An 18,409-nucleotide genomic window follows, 5' to 3' on the forward strand; every position below is an offset into this window, starting at 1 on the left:
ACTAGTGCTATTCGACGGTACTAACGTCCCTTTTGTTGGGGGCGCTGCATCTTTAAATGGATGCAGGTGGTTACATAGCAGACAGTGTTGATCACAGATAGTGTTGCATCTTCTTCTCAGCGGACTCTGTGAGCCCCATTTCATTCCGGGGTCATGTATTGTACCTTTTGTTTATATTGTGGTCACTTTTGAAGTATAGCCGGAGCCTTATTTCCGGCACCATCTTGACTCTCTTTTATCTTTAGAGGCTTCGTAGACGCTATGTGGGTTGTACATATGTACTAGAAAGGTCAAACGGATTATGTTGTATTTTGGATTTTTGTTCCACTAAATCACAAATTGTATGCCTTTTTGAAACTTAACAGGAAGTAGCAAAATGAAATAGTTTGGTAATGTCTATGCATATGGTCTTTCTACTGGTTAGCTAATAAAAACATGCCTTCTCTTATCATGGGTGAGTTGGGTAGAAAGTATCAAACAAGCTTTCTCGGCCGGATTCACTCGGTTGAGCGCCGATCGCGCCTTCTGATGTTGGAGCATGACAAACTTGGTATGAGAGCCTAAGGTTTTAAAGTGTCCTAGGATGTCTCAGAGCCGTGTCTAGTAGAGTCCTTCTTATTGGTGTGTTGTCGACCACATCTATAAGTTTGAGGCTACTTGGACATTTAGGAATAATTCCTTTCTTTGATATTCTGGATCGTGCGATGAAACTAATTGTGCAACTGTTCCTCTTCTAACTCGTACATTCCTTTAACTTTCAGTATATGGCACCTAATAAGAGATCAAGAACTTGCCAAGGAGCCAATGCGGCCTTGGGAGTGGCAGTTGACCCTTTACTTGGAGAGGCGGGTGAATACCCGAGGGGTGAGGATAATCCCCCGACTGCTACACTACCTGATTTTACTAAACCTGTTCAGGCCACACCAGTTCCTGCACCTACTGAGGGTGCAGCGATTCCTCTAACCGATATTTCGATTCCACCTCTAGTCCCAGCTTTCGATTCTGGTATTTCTGATGGGGATCTTAGGAGAGCTATTTAGATGCAAACACAGATAGTGGCTTCTCAAGTCCAGAGATCAAATGTTGCACCCACTTCGTCTAGCCAACAAGGGGATTCTAGTGGTTCCAGGGTAAACAAGTTTCTTCAGTTGGATCCTTCGGTGTTCACGGGTTCTAATCCCGATGAAAACCCACAGGACTTCAGTGATGAGATGCATAAGACTCTCCGAGTTATGCGCGCTACTGAGAAGGAGGGAGTGGAGTTGGCCGCCTACCGCCTGAAAGGGGTGGCATATTCTTGGTTTGAGCTGTGGGAGGACGTTCGGGAGGAGGGGAGCCCTCCAGCAAGATGGAATGAGTTTGCGGATGCCTTTATAGACCATTTCTTGCATGCCGAGACTAGGGCAGCCCGTGCCGCAGAGTTTGAGAATCTTAAGCAAAAGAGTAGGAGTGTGTAGGAGTATCACATGGAGTTCATGCGCCTATCAAAATATGCTATTCATATGTGGCCTACTATGGAGGCTAGAGTGCGCCGGTTTGTGCAGGGCCTTAGCCCCTTGGTTATCCATGAGGCCAGTACAGCTGCCTTGAATTCATACATGAACTATGGGAAGATGGTAGCTTTTGCTCAAGCTACAGAGGACCGCAAGTTGAAGAACAGAAGGGAGCGAGAAGGTACCAGCAAGGCCCGGTCCGCGGGCAACTTTGGGGAGTCATTTAGTGGGGAAGATCAGCTTTCAGGGGAGGGTCATCAGGGCCAACCCAGTCTCATGCTCAGTCTTCAGCCAATGCACCGCCAGCGAGGCACAGTCAGTAGCAGGGGAGTCGCTTCAAGACCAATCAGGGCAGCAGTGGACCCTACCATCAGGGCCAATCAGGAGGGAGATTCCTGCAGCAGGGGAGGTCCCCATGCCCCAGGTGTGGGAAGATGCACTCGGGGATCTGCTACATGAACTTACCTATATGTTACGGGTGCGGATTGAGGGGTCATATTCAGAGGGAGTGTCATTCATCCCGCTAGGGTGCGGGCAGGGGCACAACACATCCATCCAGTTCTTCAGCTGCTACATCTTCAGCACCCCCTCCAGCTCGAGACCCTCCGGCACCAGCAGGGCGTGGTGCTGCAGGAGTGGTGCACAGAGTTCAGGAGAACCCAGCCGTTTCTATGCTATGAGTGGTCGCCAGAGTGCAGAGGCTTCTCCAGATGTCATCACAGGTATATTGATTGTCCAAACTCATGATGTATATGCTCTTATTGATCCCGGTTCTACCTTGTCCTATGTTACCCCTTTTGTTGCTATGGAATTTGGGATAGAACTGGAACAACTTCCAAAGCCGTTCTCTGTATCTACTCTGGTTGGCAAGTCTATTATGGCCGCACGGGTTTATAGGGGTTGTGTTGTCACGGTGCGTGGTCGGGACATCGTGGCCTATCTCATTGAATTGGGGATGGTTGATTTTGATGTAATTATGGGAATGGATTGTCTTTATTCATGTTTTGCTAAGCTCGACTGTCGAACTAGAACTATGAGGTTTGAATTTCCTAATGAGCCAGTTGTTGAGTGGAAGGGGGATAATGTGGTACCGAAGGGTAGGTTTATTTCTTACCTTAAGGCCACGAAGATGATTAACGAGGGGTGTATCTATCATTTGGTCCGGGTTACGGACACCGACGCTGATGCGCCTACACTCGAGTCTGTGCCAGTTGTAAATGAATTTACAGAGGTCTTTCCTGATGAGCTCCCTGGGATTCCGCCAAACAGTGAGATTGATTTTGGGATTGATGTAATGCCAGGCACGCAGCCTATTTCTATTCCGCCTTACAGAATGGCACCGACAGAATTGAAGGAACTAAAGGAACAATTAAAGGATTTGTTAGAAAAGGGTTTCATCCGACCGAGTGTGTCACCATGGTGTGCATCGGTTCTCTTTGTGAGGAAGAAAGATGGATCACTGAGGATGTGTATTGACTACCGATAGCTCAACAAAGTCACAATAAAAAAAAAATACCCACTACCAAGAATATATGATTTGTTTGATAAGTTACAGGGTGCTAGATACTTCTCCAAAATTGATTTACGATCCGAGTATCACCAACTGAAGATCAGGGAGCAGGATATTCCGAAAATAGCTTTTAGGACCCGGTATGGGCATTTTGAATTTCTGGTGATGTCTTTTGGGCTAACAAATGCCCTAGCGGCTTTCATGGATCTTATGAATCGGGTTTTCAAGCCTTTCCTCGACTCCTCTGTGATAGTGTTCATTGACGATATTCTTGTGTATTCACGAGGTCGGGAGGACCATACCGATCATCTTAGGGCAGTGTTGCAGACTCTTCATCATCGCCAATTGTATGCGAAGTTTTCAAAGTGTGAATTTTGGCTCGAATCTGTCACATTCTTGGGTCATGTTGTCTCTAGAGAAGGAATAAAGGTTGATCCTCAAAAGATTTCAGCAATAAAGAATTGGCCTAGACCTACAACGCCCACCGAGATTCGCAGTTTCTTGGGCTTAGCAGGGTATCACAGGAAGTTTGTGGAGGGGTTCTTTACTATTGCCTCTCCGTTGACTAAATTGACTCAAAAAGCTGTTAAGTTCCAATGGTCCGATGCTTGTGAAAGGAGCTTCCAGGAGTTGAAATCGAGATTGACTACATCGCCGGTGTTGACCTTGCCAGAGGGTACAGATGAATTTGTGGTATATTGTGATGCTTCAAGAATTGGGCTTGGGTGTGTGTTAATGCAACACAGAAAGTTATAGCATATTCTTCTAGGCAACTCAAGAATCATGAAAAGAATTATCCAACACATGACTTAGAACTTGCGGCGGTGGTTTTTGCATTGAAAATTTGGCGTCACTATTTGTATGGGGTCCATATGGATGTATTCACGAACCACAAGAGTCTTCAATATATTTTCAAACAAAAGGAGCTGAATCTGATGCAGAAAAGATGGCTTGAGTTACTCAAGGATTATGACTTCAATATTCTATATCACCCGGGGAAAGCCAATGTTGTGGCAGATGCTCTTAGCCGGAAATCTATGGGTAGTTTAGTACACTTGGAGGTATATCAAAGGCCATTGGCTAAGGAAGTCCATCGATTGGCTAGTTTGGGAGTTCCTCTTGCGGACTCTAGTGAAGGAAGGGTAATTGTGCAAAATAGGGCCGAATCATCGCTTGTTGTAGAAGTCAAAGAGAAGCAATACAACTAACCATCTTTGGTGCAATTGAAGGAGGGGATTCAAAAACATAAGACTACGGCTTTTGCTCTTGGCATGGATGATGGTACACTAAGGTACCAAGGGAGACTATGTGTTCCGAATGTAGATGGTCTCCGGAAAAGAATCATGACCGAGGCTCACGCTTCTAGGTATTCCGTGCATCCAGGCTCTACAAAGATGTATCACGACCTCAAGGAAGTCTATTGGTGGAATGATATGAAAAGGAATGTGGCAGACTTTGTGGCAAGGTGTCCGAATTGTCAGCAAGTGAAGGCCAAACATCAACGGCCTGGTGGGTTGGCACAAAACATAGAAATTTCAATGTGGAAGTGGGAAATAATTAATATGGACTTTGTGGTAGGATTACCTCGCACTCCGCGCAAGTTTGACTCAATTTGGGTGATTGTGGACCGACTCACGAAATCGGCTCATTTCTTGCCAATTAAATCTACCGACATAGCAGAACAATATGATCAGTTGTATATCAAGAAAATAGTCAGGCTACATGGCACTCCAGTTTCTATCATTTCTGATCGAGGGGCTCAGTTCACGGCCATTTTTGGAAGTAATTCCAGCAAGGTTTGGGTACTCAGGTAAATCTTAGTACAACCTTCCATCCACAGACCGACGGGCAAGCAGAGCGGACTATTCAGACGCTTGAGGACATGTTGCGTGCTTGTGTTCTTGATTTCAAGGGTAGATGGGATCATCATTTACCACTCATAGAGTTTGCTTATAACAAAAAGTTTCATGCTAGTATTCAGATGGCACCATTTGAGGCATTATATGGTAGGAGATGTAGATCTCCCATTGGGTGGTTCGAGATTGGGGAAGCAGAGTTGATAGGGCCAGACCTTGTACATCAGGCTATGGAAAATGTTAAGATCATAAAGGAGCGGTTGGAAACTGCTAAGAGTCGTCAAAAATCCTATTCGGATGTTCGTCATTGAGACTTAGAGTTCAAAGAAGATGATTGGGTGTTCTTGAAGGTTTCCCCTATGAATGGTATTATGCGGTTTGGGAAAAAGGGGAAATTGAGTCTGAGGTATGTCGGGCCGTACAAAATCATTCAGACAATTGGCCAGGTGGCGTATAAGCTTGAGCTACCACCTGAAATGTCATTAGTCCACCCGGTATTCCATGTGTCTATGTTGAAGAAGGTAGTTGGAGATCCATCAGCTATTGTGCCGGTTGAGACCATTGAGGTTAATGAAGAATTGTCATATGAAGAAATTCCAGTTGCCATTCTTGATAGGCAAGTCCAAAAGTTGAGGAATAAAGAAATTGCCTCCGTGAAAGTATTATGGCGAAACCAGTAGGTTGAAGAGGCCACGTGGGAGGCCGAGCTAGAAATGAAGAAGTATCCTTACTTGTTTGAATAGCTGTGTAATCCTTTCTTTTTATGAACTTGTCGCCTATGAATTTAGTATCACTTGTTCAGTTAATGTAAAGGTGTTCCTTTTGATTATGTGTTTCTTATAAGGCCACAATTGTTACTGTTATGAGTTTGTTACATCATTGAGTTGTGCATATGTTTGTAAGATGTGTTTCTGGGGCTATCTGGCAGGTGGATAGGCCTAGTTACAAAAGGAACTCTGGCAATTTTTTTGGAAATTTAGGGAGTTAGTTAAATTTGGGGTTGCTGGTGTAGGGTATGATAACTGATTGCACAAGGTGCTAATAATGGACCCTGATCCTCATTCAAGGACGAATGATCTTACGCGGGGGAGGATGTAAGGCCCCATAATTTTTCCTAAAAACCCGGTTTTCGTGATGCCAAAGTAGCCGTAGAGGTTATATTAGTGGAAATTCTTCGCGGTGAGCTTGCAAGTTGCGGTTCGGATTTTTTGGATTGAACAGTGTGTTGGGGAGTTGAAGGAAAATGTTAGGCAGAAGTACGCATTTCTGCGGCCCATACTACGGCCGCAGACTGGTCGCAGAGTGGGGCAGATTTCTGGGGCAGTTTTGATGCCCAATTTCGCGGCCATTATACGACCGCATAACCGTTTCGTGGGCCGCATTCTTGTCGCATATCCCGCCTTGGGATTTTTCGGAGGGAGATTCTGCGGTGCACTATGCGACCGCAGAACCGTTCTGCGGTGCATTATGCGACCGCATAACAAGTCTGCGGGCCGCATAGTGACCGGAGACTAGGTTAGTTTTTTTCCAATTTTGGCACTCAGTTTCGTGGTCATTTTGCGGACCGCATAACCATTATGCGGTCGCATATGCGACCGCAGAACCCGTTCCGGAGCTTCTTTTTTGGGTTTTTTAAACCCGATCCAATTCCGTTAAAACACATCCCATAGACAATTTTGAGCATATTTTTGATATTTTAGAGTGAGAGGGAGAGTTCTTAGAGTGGGGGAGAAATCTTTAACCATTACCCATCAATTCTTGCTCAATCATTGAGGATTAACAAAGGAAGTCTTCACCCTAAAGGTAAGAATCTATGCCCTAGCTCTCAATTTAAAAATCTTGTAAAAATGGGGTTATTAGAGAGGCAATTATCGGGTTGGGGGGGGGGGATTGTTATTGTCTTGCATGCATGTATCCTTGAAGTATGTGGGAAGATTGTGAGCTAAAAATTATAGAGAGTGGGTTGGGAAATGATGGAATCTTCCACAAAAGAGCCTTAGAACCTTAATGCACACCTAGTGTTTGATAAAATGCTCAAATGAGCTAAAACCATGATCATCTTCCTAATTTTTAGTTCAACCTGTTGTATTTCTAAAATAGATTGAAGTTGCTAAGAATTCGAATCATTTTAGAGTTGAGAAGCTCAATTGAGGTATGTTGGCTAAACCCCTTCTTCTTAGAATCGAATCCCACGGTGTTCATGTAATTGGAGTAAGTCCTTGATCATTATTGAATTGGCTTTTCCTAATGTGGTTGTGTTGAAGGATGTTTGTTTAATGTTTATTCTAAATGCTTCATCATGTCATCTTTCCATTTGAGAATATGTTAAAAAATGTGAAATATGTGTTAGGAATGTTAAAACTTCACGTCAAGACCGAAATAAAGGTTGTTATGCCAAATTGTATGAAAGGATTCTATGTGCCTAAGATTTCCTAAATTGCTCATATGTGAATTAATGTCTTGAATGGGAAGCCCTATTGATATTGATAATGATAATGATATTTGAACGTGGAAAAGGGAACTGGAACTATGAAATACGGCCAAGTGCCAAGAATGACTTTGTAATTGTTAAGAAGTGCGATGTGAGATGATTGACTGAAGAAGGTAATGTCTCAAATGAGATGGCCTAGCCGATCGGGCCGAGATCGGACTCCGTATAAGAACACGGTGGTATTGTGGATGAAATTGTGGTAATGTCTCAAATGAGATGGCCTAGCCGATCGGGCCATGATCGGACACCATGCCGCACACATGGTGGTACTGTGCTGGAAATCATAATGAAATTGTGGTAATGTCTCAAATGAGACGAACTAACCAATCGAGTCGAGATCGAACTCCGTGTAAGAATACAGAGGTATTGTGAATTGTGGAATATTGATACTAAAGATCACCCAACCTAATAATATGGAAATTGACTTGAAAACGTATATGATCCTTAACTTGTTGTTTTAATATTATTTGAAGCCCTTATTGAATTCTTGATTGTTCCTATTGTATTATTATTCATTATATTGAGTTGGTGTTTAGCTTTACATACTAGTGCTATTCGACGGTACTAACGTCCCTTTTGCCGGGGGCGCTGCATCTTTAAATGGATGCAGGTGGTTACATAGCAGACAGTGTTGATCACAGATAGTGTTGCATCCTCTTCTCAGCGGACTCTGTGAGCCCCATTTCATTCCGGGGTCATGTATTGTACCTTTTATTTATATTGTGGTCACTTTTGAGGTATAGCCGGGGCCTTATTTCTGGCACCATCTTGACTCTCTTTTGTATCTTTAGAGGCTTCATAGACGCTATGTGGGTTGTACATGTATACTAGAAAGGTCAAACGGATTATGTTGTATTTTGGATTTTTGTTCCACTAAATCACAAAATGTATGCCTTTTTGAAACTTAACAGGAAGTAGCAAAATGAAATAGTTTGGTAATGTCTATGCATATGGTCTTTCTACTGGTTAGCTAATAAAAACATGCTTCTCTTATCATGGGTAAGTTGGGTAGAAAGTATCAAACAAGCTTTCTCGGCCGGATTCACTCGGTTGAGCGCCGATCGCGCCTTCCGATGTTGGGGCGTGACATTTGTATTGCCTACGAGTTCAGGGTCTTACACTGTGTACTGTGATGCATCACGTGTTGTCCTCGGCGCGGTGTTGATGCAAGACGGTAGGGTGATTGCCTACGTGTCTAGACAGTTGAAGGTACATGAAGAATTATCCTGTCCACGACCTGGAGTTAGCAGCTATTGTTCATGCCTTGAAGATTTGGCGGCACTATTTGTACAGTGTCCCTTGTGAGGTCTATACCGACCACCGAAGTCTACAACATCTATTCAAATAGAAGGATCTTAACTTGTAGCAGCAGAGATGGTTACATTTGCTTAAGGGATATGATATCACCATTCTATATCATCCCGGTGTCACGCCCTAAAACCGAGGAGCGCGACCGGCGCTCAACCAAGTGAACCCGATTGAGCAAGCCTGTTAGATTTTATTCTACCCAAACTCATCCATGAATAGAGATAATACATATTATCATTAATTAGACGAAAATGTGTTCATGTCTACAATACCAATTCATTTTCAATTATTTCATCATTTTTAAAGTCTCAAATGGACAAGTAATACATCCACAACATAACATAGTTTGTCTTTCCCCAGCACCAATACACAACCCACACTATGTCTATGGAGCCTCTATAAATAAAGAAGAGTACAATGATAATGCCTGCAACAAGGCCCCGGCTATACCTCAAACAGAATACACAAAGTACAAAAGATTTATGACCCCGGAATGAAGTGGGACTCACCAAGTCAGCTGGGAAGAAGGTGCACTGCTATCAATGATCAATATCTCCTGTTGTGGAACCACCTGCATCCATTGAAAGATGCAGCGCCCCCGGCAAAAGGGACGTCAGTACTGTCGAATAGCACTAGTATGTATAACTAAACACCCTCTCAGTAGAATGACAAATAATACAAATAAGATTATCATAATATCAATGAAAGCCTTAATCAACATCAAACCTCAATTTAGGATCAAGACAGTGTTCAAATTAATTTCCATATCTCACATTGGGAGATTTTTAGTATCGATATACCATTGTCCACAATACCATTATTCACAATACCGGTACCACTGTACTCTTAGCACGGAGACCGATCACGACCCGATTGGCTAGGCCATCTCATTAGAGACATCAACCACAATTTCTCTCAATATCAATACCACCGTCTTTAACACGGAGTCCGATCACGACCCGATCGGCTAGGCTATCCATTAGGGACATCAACCACAATTACCATTTCAATTATAATTTCCAGCACAATTACCATCATGTGTGCGGCATGGTGTCCGATCACGACCCGATCGGCTAGACGTCTTATTTGAGACATCAACCTTTTTATATCAATCATCGCATTTCATAATACTTTCACATCTTTTCATTTCATTGACACTTGACCATGATTATTAGATCATTCTTGGAACTTTGGCCATATTCAGTATTTCATGCTCACATTATCAATTTCAAATATCATCCTCATCATCAACAACAAACACAATTCAAATCAAAGTGTGTAGTACACATGTGAGCAATTTAGAGTCTAATGCACATAGAGATATTTCACAAAATTTGGCATAATAGCCTTCATTTGAACTTGACTTAAAGTCGAAACATTATTAATGCACAGCCCATATTTTAACACATCCTCAATTGGTAGCATAACATGAATAGAGCATTTGTAATGCTTGTTGAACATATATCGTTCAACCCAATCTTACTCGGAATAGCCAATTTCATAATGAATCACTCAGGACTTACATAATTTACATGAATATCGTGGGATTCAATTCTAAGAGAAGAGTTTAGCCAACATACCTCACTTGAGATTCCTCACACTCTAAATGTTCCGAAATTCTTAGCAACTTCAATCTATTTTAGAAATATAACAAATTAAACCAAAATTAGGAAGATGATCATGGTTCTAGCTCATTTGAGCATTTTATCAAATACTAGATGTACATTAAGGTTTCAAGATCCTTTTATGGAGGATTCCATCATCCCACAACCCAACCTTTTCTATTTTTAGCTCAACAATCTTTCTACACCCCTTGATAACACATGCATGTAAAATAACCAACCTTCTTGCCCAGAAATTATCTTGCTTATTATCCATTCCTACACAAAATTTGAAATTGAGGGTTAGGGTATAGAATCTTACCTCTAGGATGAAGACCTAGTGAGTTTCCCTTCTCAATCTTCCAAAACTTGGGCAAGAATTGAAGAACAATTATTGGAGAACATCTTATCACTCTAGGGCACCCCCTCTCACTCTAAAATATCACATAATAGCTCAAAAATGATCCAAAGCGTGTATTTAACAAAATAGGGTCGGGTTTTAAAAACCCAAAAATAAAGCTCCGGAACAGGTTCTGCGGTCGCATATACGACCGCATAATGGTTATGCAGACCGTATATCGGTCGCATAATTGGTTACAAAATAGCCAAAAGAACTGCCTGTGTATGCGGTCACTATGCGGTCCGCATAACTGTTATGCGGTCGTATAATGCACCGCATAACAGTTATGCGGTCGCATAGTCGACCGCATAGCTGCTTCTAGAATAGCCCTCTCCTGCTCACTTCTGCGGCCATTATGCGGCCCGCAGAGTGATTATGCGGTCGCATAATGGACCGCATAAACACATTTTTCCGGCAAAATTTTTCCTTTACTTTCCCGTGCATTGTTCAACCCAATGAAACTTTATTTGAAGAATTTCTATAATCCTTAAACACGTAAGCCTAGTCCGACACCATGAAACATTATTTTCTTTGCAAATTTTACCGGGCTTTACACTTAAGTACTTTAGAATTTTTTGGGGTGTTACACCCGGGAAGGCCAATATGGTGGCCGATGCCTTGAGTCAAAAGGCGGAGAGCTTGGGCAGTTTAGCATATCTACCGGCAGCGGAGAAGCTATTAGCATTGGATGTTCAGGCCTTGGCCAACCGGTTTGTTAGATTGGATGTCTCGGAGCCGAGTCGAGTTTTGGCTTATGTGGTTTCTCGGTCTTCTCTATATGATCGTATCAGAGAGTGTCAGTATGACGACCCCCATTTGCTTGTCCTCAAGGACATAGTTCAGCACGGCGATGCCAAAGAGGTTACTATTGGGGATGCAAGGTCGGTTATGTGTGCCCAATGTAGATGGATTGTGCGATTTGATTCTTCATGAGGCCCACAATTCGCGGCACTCCATTCATCCGGGTGTCGCTAAGATGTATCAGGACTTGAGGCAGCACTATTGGTGGAGAAGGATGAAGAAATACATAGTGGAGTATGTAGCTCGGTGCCTAAATTATCAGCAGGTGAAGTATGAGCATCAGCGGCCAGGTGGGTTGCTTCATAGGCTTGAGATTCCCGAGTGGAAATGGGAGCGAGTTACCATCGATTTCGTTGTTGGGCTCCCACGGACTCAGAAGAAGTTTGATGCAGTATGCGTGATTGTGGATAGGTTGACCAAGTCAGCTCATTTCATTCCAGTGGCGACTACTTATTCTTCAGAGCAGCTGGCTCAGGTCTATATTCGCGAGATTGTCCGATTTCATGGCGTGCTGGTATCCATCATCTCTGACCAGGGTACACAGTTTACATCGCAACTCTGGAAGGCCGTACAACATGAGTTAGGCACTCGGGTTGAGTTGAGTACAACATTCCACCCTCAGACGGATGGACAGTCCGAGCGCACTATTCAGATATTAAAGGATATGCCTCGTGCAAGTATTATGGAGTTCGGGGATTCTTGGGATCGGTTTTTACCGCTTGTGGAGTTTGCCTACGACAACAGCTACCAATCGAGCATTCAGATGGCTCCGTATAAGGTGTTGTATGGGAGGCGGTGTCGATCTCCGGTGGGTTGGTTTGAGCCGGATGAGGCTAGGCTATTAGGTACTGGCTTGGTTCAGGATGCTTTGGAAAAGGTTAAATTAATTCAAGATCGGCTTCGTACAGCCCAATCTAAATAAAAGAGTTATGCGGATCAGAAGGTTCCTGATGTTGTATTCATGGTTGGAGAGTGGGTCTTGCTCCGAGTTTCGCCCATGAAGGGTGTTATGAGGTTTGGGAAGAAGGGCAAGTTGAGCCTTAGGTATATCGAACCTTTTGAGATTCTTGAGAGGATTAGTGAGGTGGCCTACAAGCTTGCACTGTCACCTAGTCTAGCTGTAGTTCATCCAGTATTCCATGTCTCTATGCTCCGGAAGTATCACGGTGATCCGTCTCATGTATTGGATTTCAGCTTAGTCTATTTGGACAAGGATTTGTCTTATGTTGAGGAGCCGGTGGCCATTTTGAACAGGCAGGTTCGAAAGTTGAGGTCGAAGAGCATTGCTTCAATGAAAGTTCAGTGGAGGGGTCAACCAGTCGAGGAGGCGACTTGGGAGACCGAGCATGATATGCGTAGCCATTTTCCTCATCTTTTCACCACTTCAGGTATGTCTCTATACTCGTTCGAGGACGAACGTTTGTTTTAAGAGGGGGAAGATGTAACGACCCGGCCGATTGTTTTGAGTATTTTAGCCCTGATCCCTTATTTTTGCCTCCTCTATGTTATATTATGGTTATGTGACTTGTCGGGGTATTTGGTTTTGATTTCGGGTGAGTTTCAGAGTGAAATGGGACACATAGTCCCTAAGTTGGAGGTTTAAGTTTAAAGCATTGACCGTAGTTTGACTTTTTTATAGACGATTTCGGAATGGAGTTTTGGTAGTTTCAATAGCTCCGTATGGTAATTTTGGACTTAGGAGCGTGTCCGGATATTGATTTGGAGGTCTGTAGGTTGTTTCGGCTTGAATTGGCGAAAGTTATAAAGTTGAAGGTTTGGAAGGTTGAGAAATTTGACCAAGAGTTAACTTTATTGATATCGGGGTCGAATTCCAATTCTGAAGGTTGGAATAGGTCTGTAATGTCATTTATGACTTATGTGCAAAATTTGAGGTCAATCGGAATTGTGTTGATATGATTCGGCGTTACTTTCGGAAGTCGGATGTTCATAGTTTCAATAGGCTTGAATTAGATTGCAATTCGTTGAATCGATGTTGTTTGATATAATTTTTGGCCTCGAGTAGGTCCGTTATGTATTTTGGAACTTGTTGGTATATTCGGACGGGGCCCTGGGTGTGATTCGGATTGAATTCGAAATCAAATTGGACTTAATTATTTTTGCTGAAGCTCCAGCCTTTCTGGTGTCATCGCACCTGCGGTGGGATTGGCCGCAGGTGCGGGCTTGCGGGTCTGAGTGAAGAAGTGAAGATGTGCATCCGCAGGCGTGATTGTTTCTTCCGAGCGGATATTGAGGAGCTTGGGAGGGATCGTAGGTGCGGTCGATTTCTCTGGAAAAGCAGGCTCGAAAGTGTGAGCAAGTGGTCTGCAAAAGCGGAATCTCAAGACTTAAGCTGGAATCGGACCTGCGATGGATTTTCCGTAGGTGCGGCATCGCAGATTCGACTCTGACCTCGTAGAAGCGAGAATAGCTGGGCAGAAAAGGCTTAATCGAGGGTTTCATCTTATTTTTCATTTTTGGACCTAGAGAGCTCGGTTGGTGGCTATATTTCGAGGATTTTTCAAGAAAATCATCGGGGTAAGTGATTCTAACCCGGATTTGACTATATTACATGAATTCATTGTTATTTTTATCATTTAATTAGTGATTTGAGTTGGAAATTTGAGGGAAAATTGTAAAAACTTTTTAGATAAAATTTTGGGCATTTGAAAGGCGATTTGGAGTCGGATTTGAGTAATTCTTGTATGGTTGGACTCGTTATCGAATGAATGTTCGAATTTTATAATTTTGGTCGGGTTTCGAGATGCGGGACCGGGGTTGACCTTTTGAGTTGACCTTTTATTTCTCTTTAAAAATCGTAACTTTATTGTTCAGAATAGTTTCCTATAGTTTATATTTATGGTATGCAGTTAGTTTGGCTAGATTCGAGCCGTTTGGAGTTGGATAATCGAGGGAAAGGCTTACTAGTGGATTGAGTAGCGTGTTTTGAGGTAAGTGTCTTGCCTAACTTTGTTTGGAGGAATTACTCTTAGGATTGGTGTTGTTTTGTGTTAATTGTGATATATGAAAGTCGTGTACGCAAGGTGACGAGTGTGTACACAGCTAAACGTGGTAATTGACTGGTTCTAGCTATGTAGATTCTTTTCATGCCCTTAATGGAGTTACTATAATATGTTATATTCATCATCTTTAGTCTATCTTCACATGCTTTACTTATCTTACCTCTTACTTGTTATTTGCCTTTACATGCCTAGTTGAAATTATTGTTTCCTCGATTCCTTATTCATTATTTAACCGTTGAGTTCCTTACATGAAATTGTTATTTCTTGGAATATCTTGTTGTTGAAATTGGTCTTGAGTTACAAAAGCCGTGATTCACATTGAGGCAAAGTTTTTAAGTTGTAAAATACTATTCTTGTTGAGTTATTCACTTTCGGTTGTTATTGTTGAGACTCTTGTGCATATTGTGGTTGAGCCATGAGATATTTATTGTGAAAATACCATTATTGTTGACTTCTTTGGCAAGTTGTGATATTGAGCACTTGATGTGCGATTTGTGATACGTGTGTTATTAATACACATGCGGTGGTATAAGGATTGAGGTTGAAACATATGCGGTGAGATAAGGTGGGCTTGATACGCGTGTTGCTAGTAGGGAAACTACTTGAAACCACGCGGTGTGATAAGGTGGGCTAAAACGCGGGAAGCTATTTCGGAAAAAATGATTTTCAAAACTAAATACAAAGCTCCTGTAGTGATATAAGGAAATATTGTGAATTGTTTTGTGATTTGAGACTACGAGGCGGTACCTCGGTCTCGATTCTTGTTGATACTTTTCTATTACTTTACTTGTGTTTTGGTTGCTTTGTTTCCCTGGCATATCCTTGCTTGTTTTCTTCCGTGATGCATTATTTGCCTTAGTTCAGTGTAGCTAATCTTGGTATATTTCTTTATTGTTTCATTTCCATTGTTATCATTATTACACTGTTATATACTTGTTCTGTTTCTTATTGATTCCAGTAGGACCTTGACCTGACCTCGTCACTACTCTACCGAGGTTAGGCTTGACACTTATTAGGTACCGTTGTGGTGTACTCATGCTACGCTTCTGCACATCTTTTTGTACCAGTCCAGACACCAGTGAAACGAGCTAAGCTTCGGAAACTTCAAGGTATACCTGCCGGCATCCGCAGGTCTCGGAGTCACCCTCTATCTAGTCTAATTTATTTTTCTTTCCCTTTTATTGACATTGTTGTACAGGGATGATCAGCAATCAATAGAATCAGAGAAGCTAAGGGAAATGAAGACGGGAATTTCAGTTATTATCCACATGGTGTTTGGATTCTTGAATAAACACAAGTAGTCTGCCTGGTTTCTCAAGAATTGTATTTCATTGGCAAGTGGTGAACAAATTAAAATAATTGGTGTTGTATTATTACAGAAGAAGACAACACCAATGTTCACAAGAACAAATACAAATAGATTTAGAAGAAGAAACAAGACATCCAAATTCTTCAAGAATTATGGCTTGTAGCTGTTTCAAGATCTCACCAATCATTTCCATTTTTGTTTGTTTTATGTTGTATATATTCTCACTCCTATTTCAAATATTAATCGTTTAATAAACTGAATTATTCCAAGATATTTGATGTTTTAGAAAAAAACACCATTGCTCAAATTATAGAGTTTTAATAAATTAATTAAGAAAGAGTTAAAAGAGTAATTTAGACAAATAAACATTTATGATTAAATGTCTTTCTTAAACAATGTGCAACAATCTTAACAGGCAGATAATATGATTGGAATTAACATTCAAATAAATTTGTAGGATCTCCCTGAGAGGCCAAATGAACACAACTCAAACTTTCAGTTATGGAGTTTGTCATGTCCAGAAGGGACGATCCCAATTAGAAGAACAAAAGAACAAGACGTCCTAAGAGCCACTTCTGTTCAAAGATTTGCCAGAAAAATTCCAAGAGATCTCACCACAAGTAACGGACATGAGGTTTGTGCTCTTCTTTTTTTGTGTACAAGAAAATCCATGTCGGATTCAACTCAGCCAAGTTACATACAATTCCTATTTTCAGAATAAGTTTCGATAACTTTTATTGTTTTACATTTGGCTGTCCTCTTAGTTCTGTCATCCACTTTTAAAGTGAATGAATGCTATTCCTTTCCCTTCTCATCTTCAATCATGCATCTCTGTATGAATTCGAAAAATAGTCCGTGAAACTTTAGTCATCAATATTAAGATTTGCAATTTTTGGTAGGGCAATGAATATCTTTATATATTTAGGAATTAACTTATATACATACACCAAGAATATATGAATAAATTTTACATTACCATTATATTTTGATATGTTGTACCATTCAACATACCTTATTTTCAAGGAAAGATTTATCAGGATTTCAAATTGGATTCTGGATTTTAGAATGACTACTTCATTATATTAATAACTGGGTTTTAAATTTAATATGTATACATAATTAATAAAAATTTTAACATAAATATACACTGTTAGAGCAAAAGTCATTGGATTTGGTGAAACCCATATCTAGTCTAGCTCCGCCCTTGTTTTGAAGTTACTAATCCTATTATTTTTATGGACGGTTACCTTTGGTTATCGTTAGGCAATGTAATTGTATATAAACTTTTCATTGTGTAAAAGTTAAATTCATTTTTCCATTATTTCCGGCGGGAGGCAGCACGCAGTAGGGTATGTAAGTGGAGATGAATATTATGGAGCAAAAGCAAGTATAAATGTGTGGGCACCTCGAATTTCGAACCAATATGAATTCAGTTGATCACAAATGTTGGGTTATTTGTGGTGATCTCAACACAATTGAAGCTGATGTTCATGTTCTCTCCTCATATCTTCTTCTATTTCACTTTTGGATTACGTCCCAAATATAGAAGAATAAATAGGCACACGACCAAAAGAATGGACTAACTAAAGCAATAGATTATATATCATGATTGTACTTCGAACAGGTTAGCCCAGAGATATATTTTCCAAGGTTCTTCACTTAATTACTGGACTGTAAGATGTAACATACTGCATTTTGATAATTAACTACTAACATAAAAATACCACCTACTCAATGATAATAATTTGTTATACAGAGTGATGCATATGAAACCACTGGATGTTACAATTTGCTTTGTTCAGGATTTGTCCAGACCAATAATAGAATAGCTATTGGGGCTGCAATCTCTCCTACATTATCCTCTTATAATGACGCCCAATATGATGTCAGCATACTCATTTGAAAGGTAATTTCACTATTAATCATTGCAAGAAATTAGTAAAGTAATAAGGAAATAGATTAAGAGTGCTACCTCATTCTACGTAATTACAAAATGCCTTATTCAATGATAGTGACTTTGCTATAATTGCAGTTTAGTTCTTTGGTTACCGTATATTTTTTACGATACCCTCGACTTCATGAGAATTAGCTCTCATAAGCCTCTTTTTTCACTCTGATGAGTTTTTTAGCTCACCAGAACATGTCCTAGCAATCAAATTTAGGACATTGCAACTTAAAAGGCGCTGTCGGTTTTGCATAAGTTGATTCATTGTTAAGCTACTAGGTAAATGTACTAAGTATATTTTTCTTATTACTATTTTCTGGTTTTGAATGTGCAGCTAAATTCAAAGTTACTGTTTGTTTTTCTTTAACTTCGTGATCATCTTATTTTACTCCCTTTTGTGAGGGTATTCAAAGAGAACAACCAATTTCAACCACTTTTAAACAATTTTTAAACCATATCTATTTCTACGCATATCGATTTTTAACCAAATTTTTAACAATCTCTTTGAATACCCTACAAACTTTCACTGGTGAAAATTATCAGATTTGTTCAGTGAAGATGAAATCTTATCTTGAACCTTATGATCTATGGGAAGTTGTAATGGAGGAAAGGCTCATACAACCACTTCGTGCAAATCCTACCTGTTTACCCGAAAAATCGGATAAAGTTAAATTT

General features: G+C 41.0%; 1 pseudogene; it reads left to right on the forward strand.

Annotated features, from left to right (window-relative positions):
- Nucleotides 1-2,298: 2,298 nt before the first annotated feature.
- On the forward strand, nucleotides 2,299-17,692 carry LOC108944897 (uncharacterized; annotated as a pseudogene).
- The last annotated feature ends 717 nt before the right edge of the window (nucleotides 17,693-18,409 follow it).

Source organism: Nicotiana tomentosiformis, chromosome 4 (assembly GCF_000390325.3).
Source record: "Nicotiana tomentosiformis chromosome 4, ASM39032v3, whole genome shotgun sequence".
NCBI classification, from domain to species: Eukaryota; Viridiplantae; Streptophyta; class Magnoliopsida; order Solanales; family Solanaceae; genus Nicotiana; species Nicotiana tomentosiformis.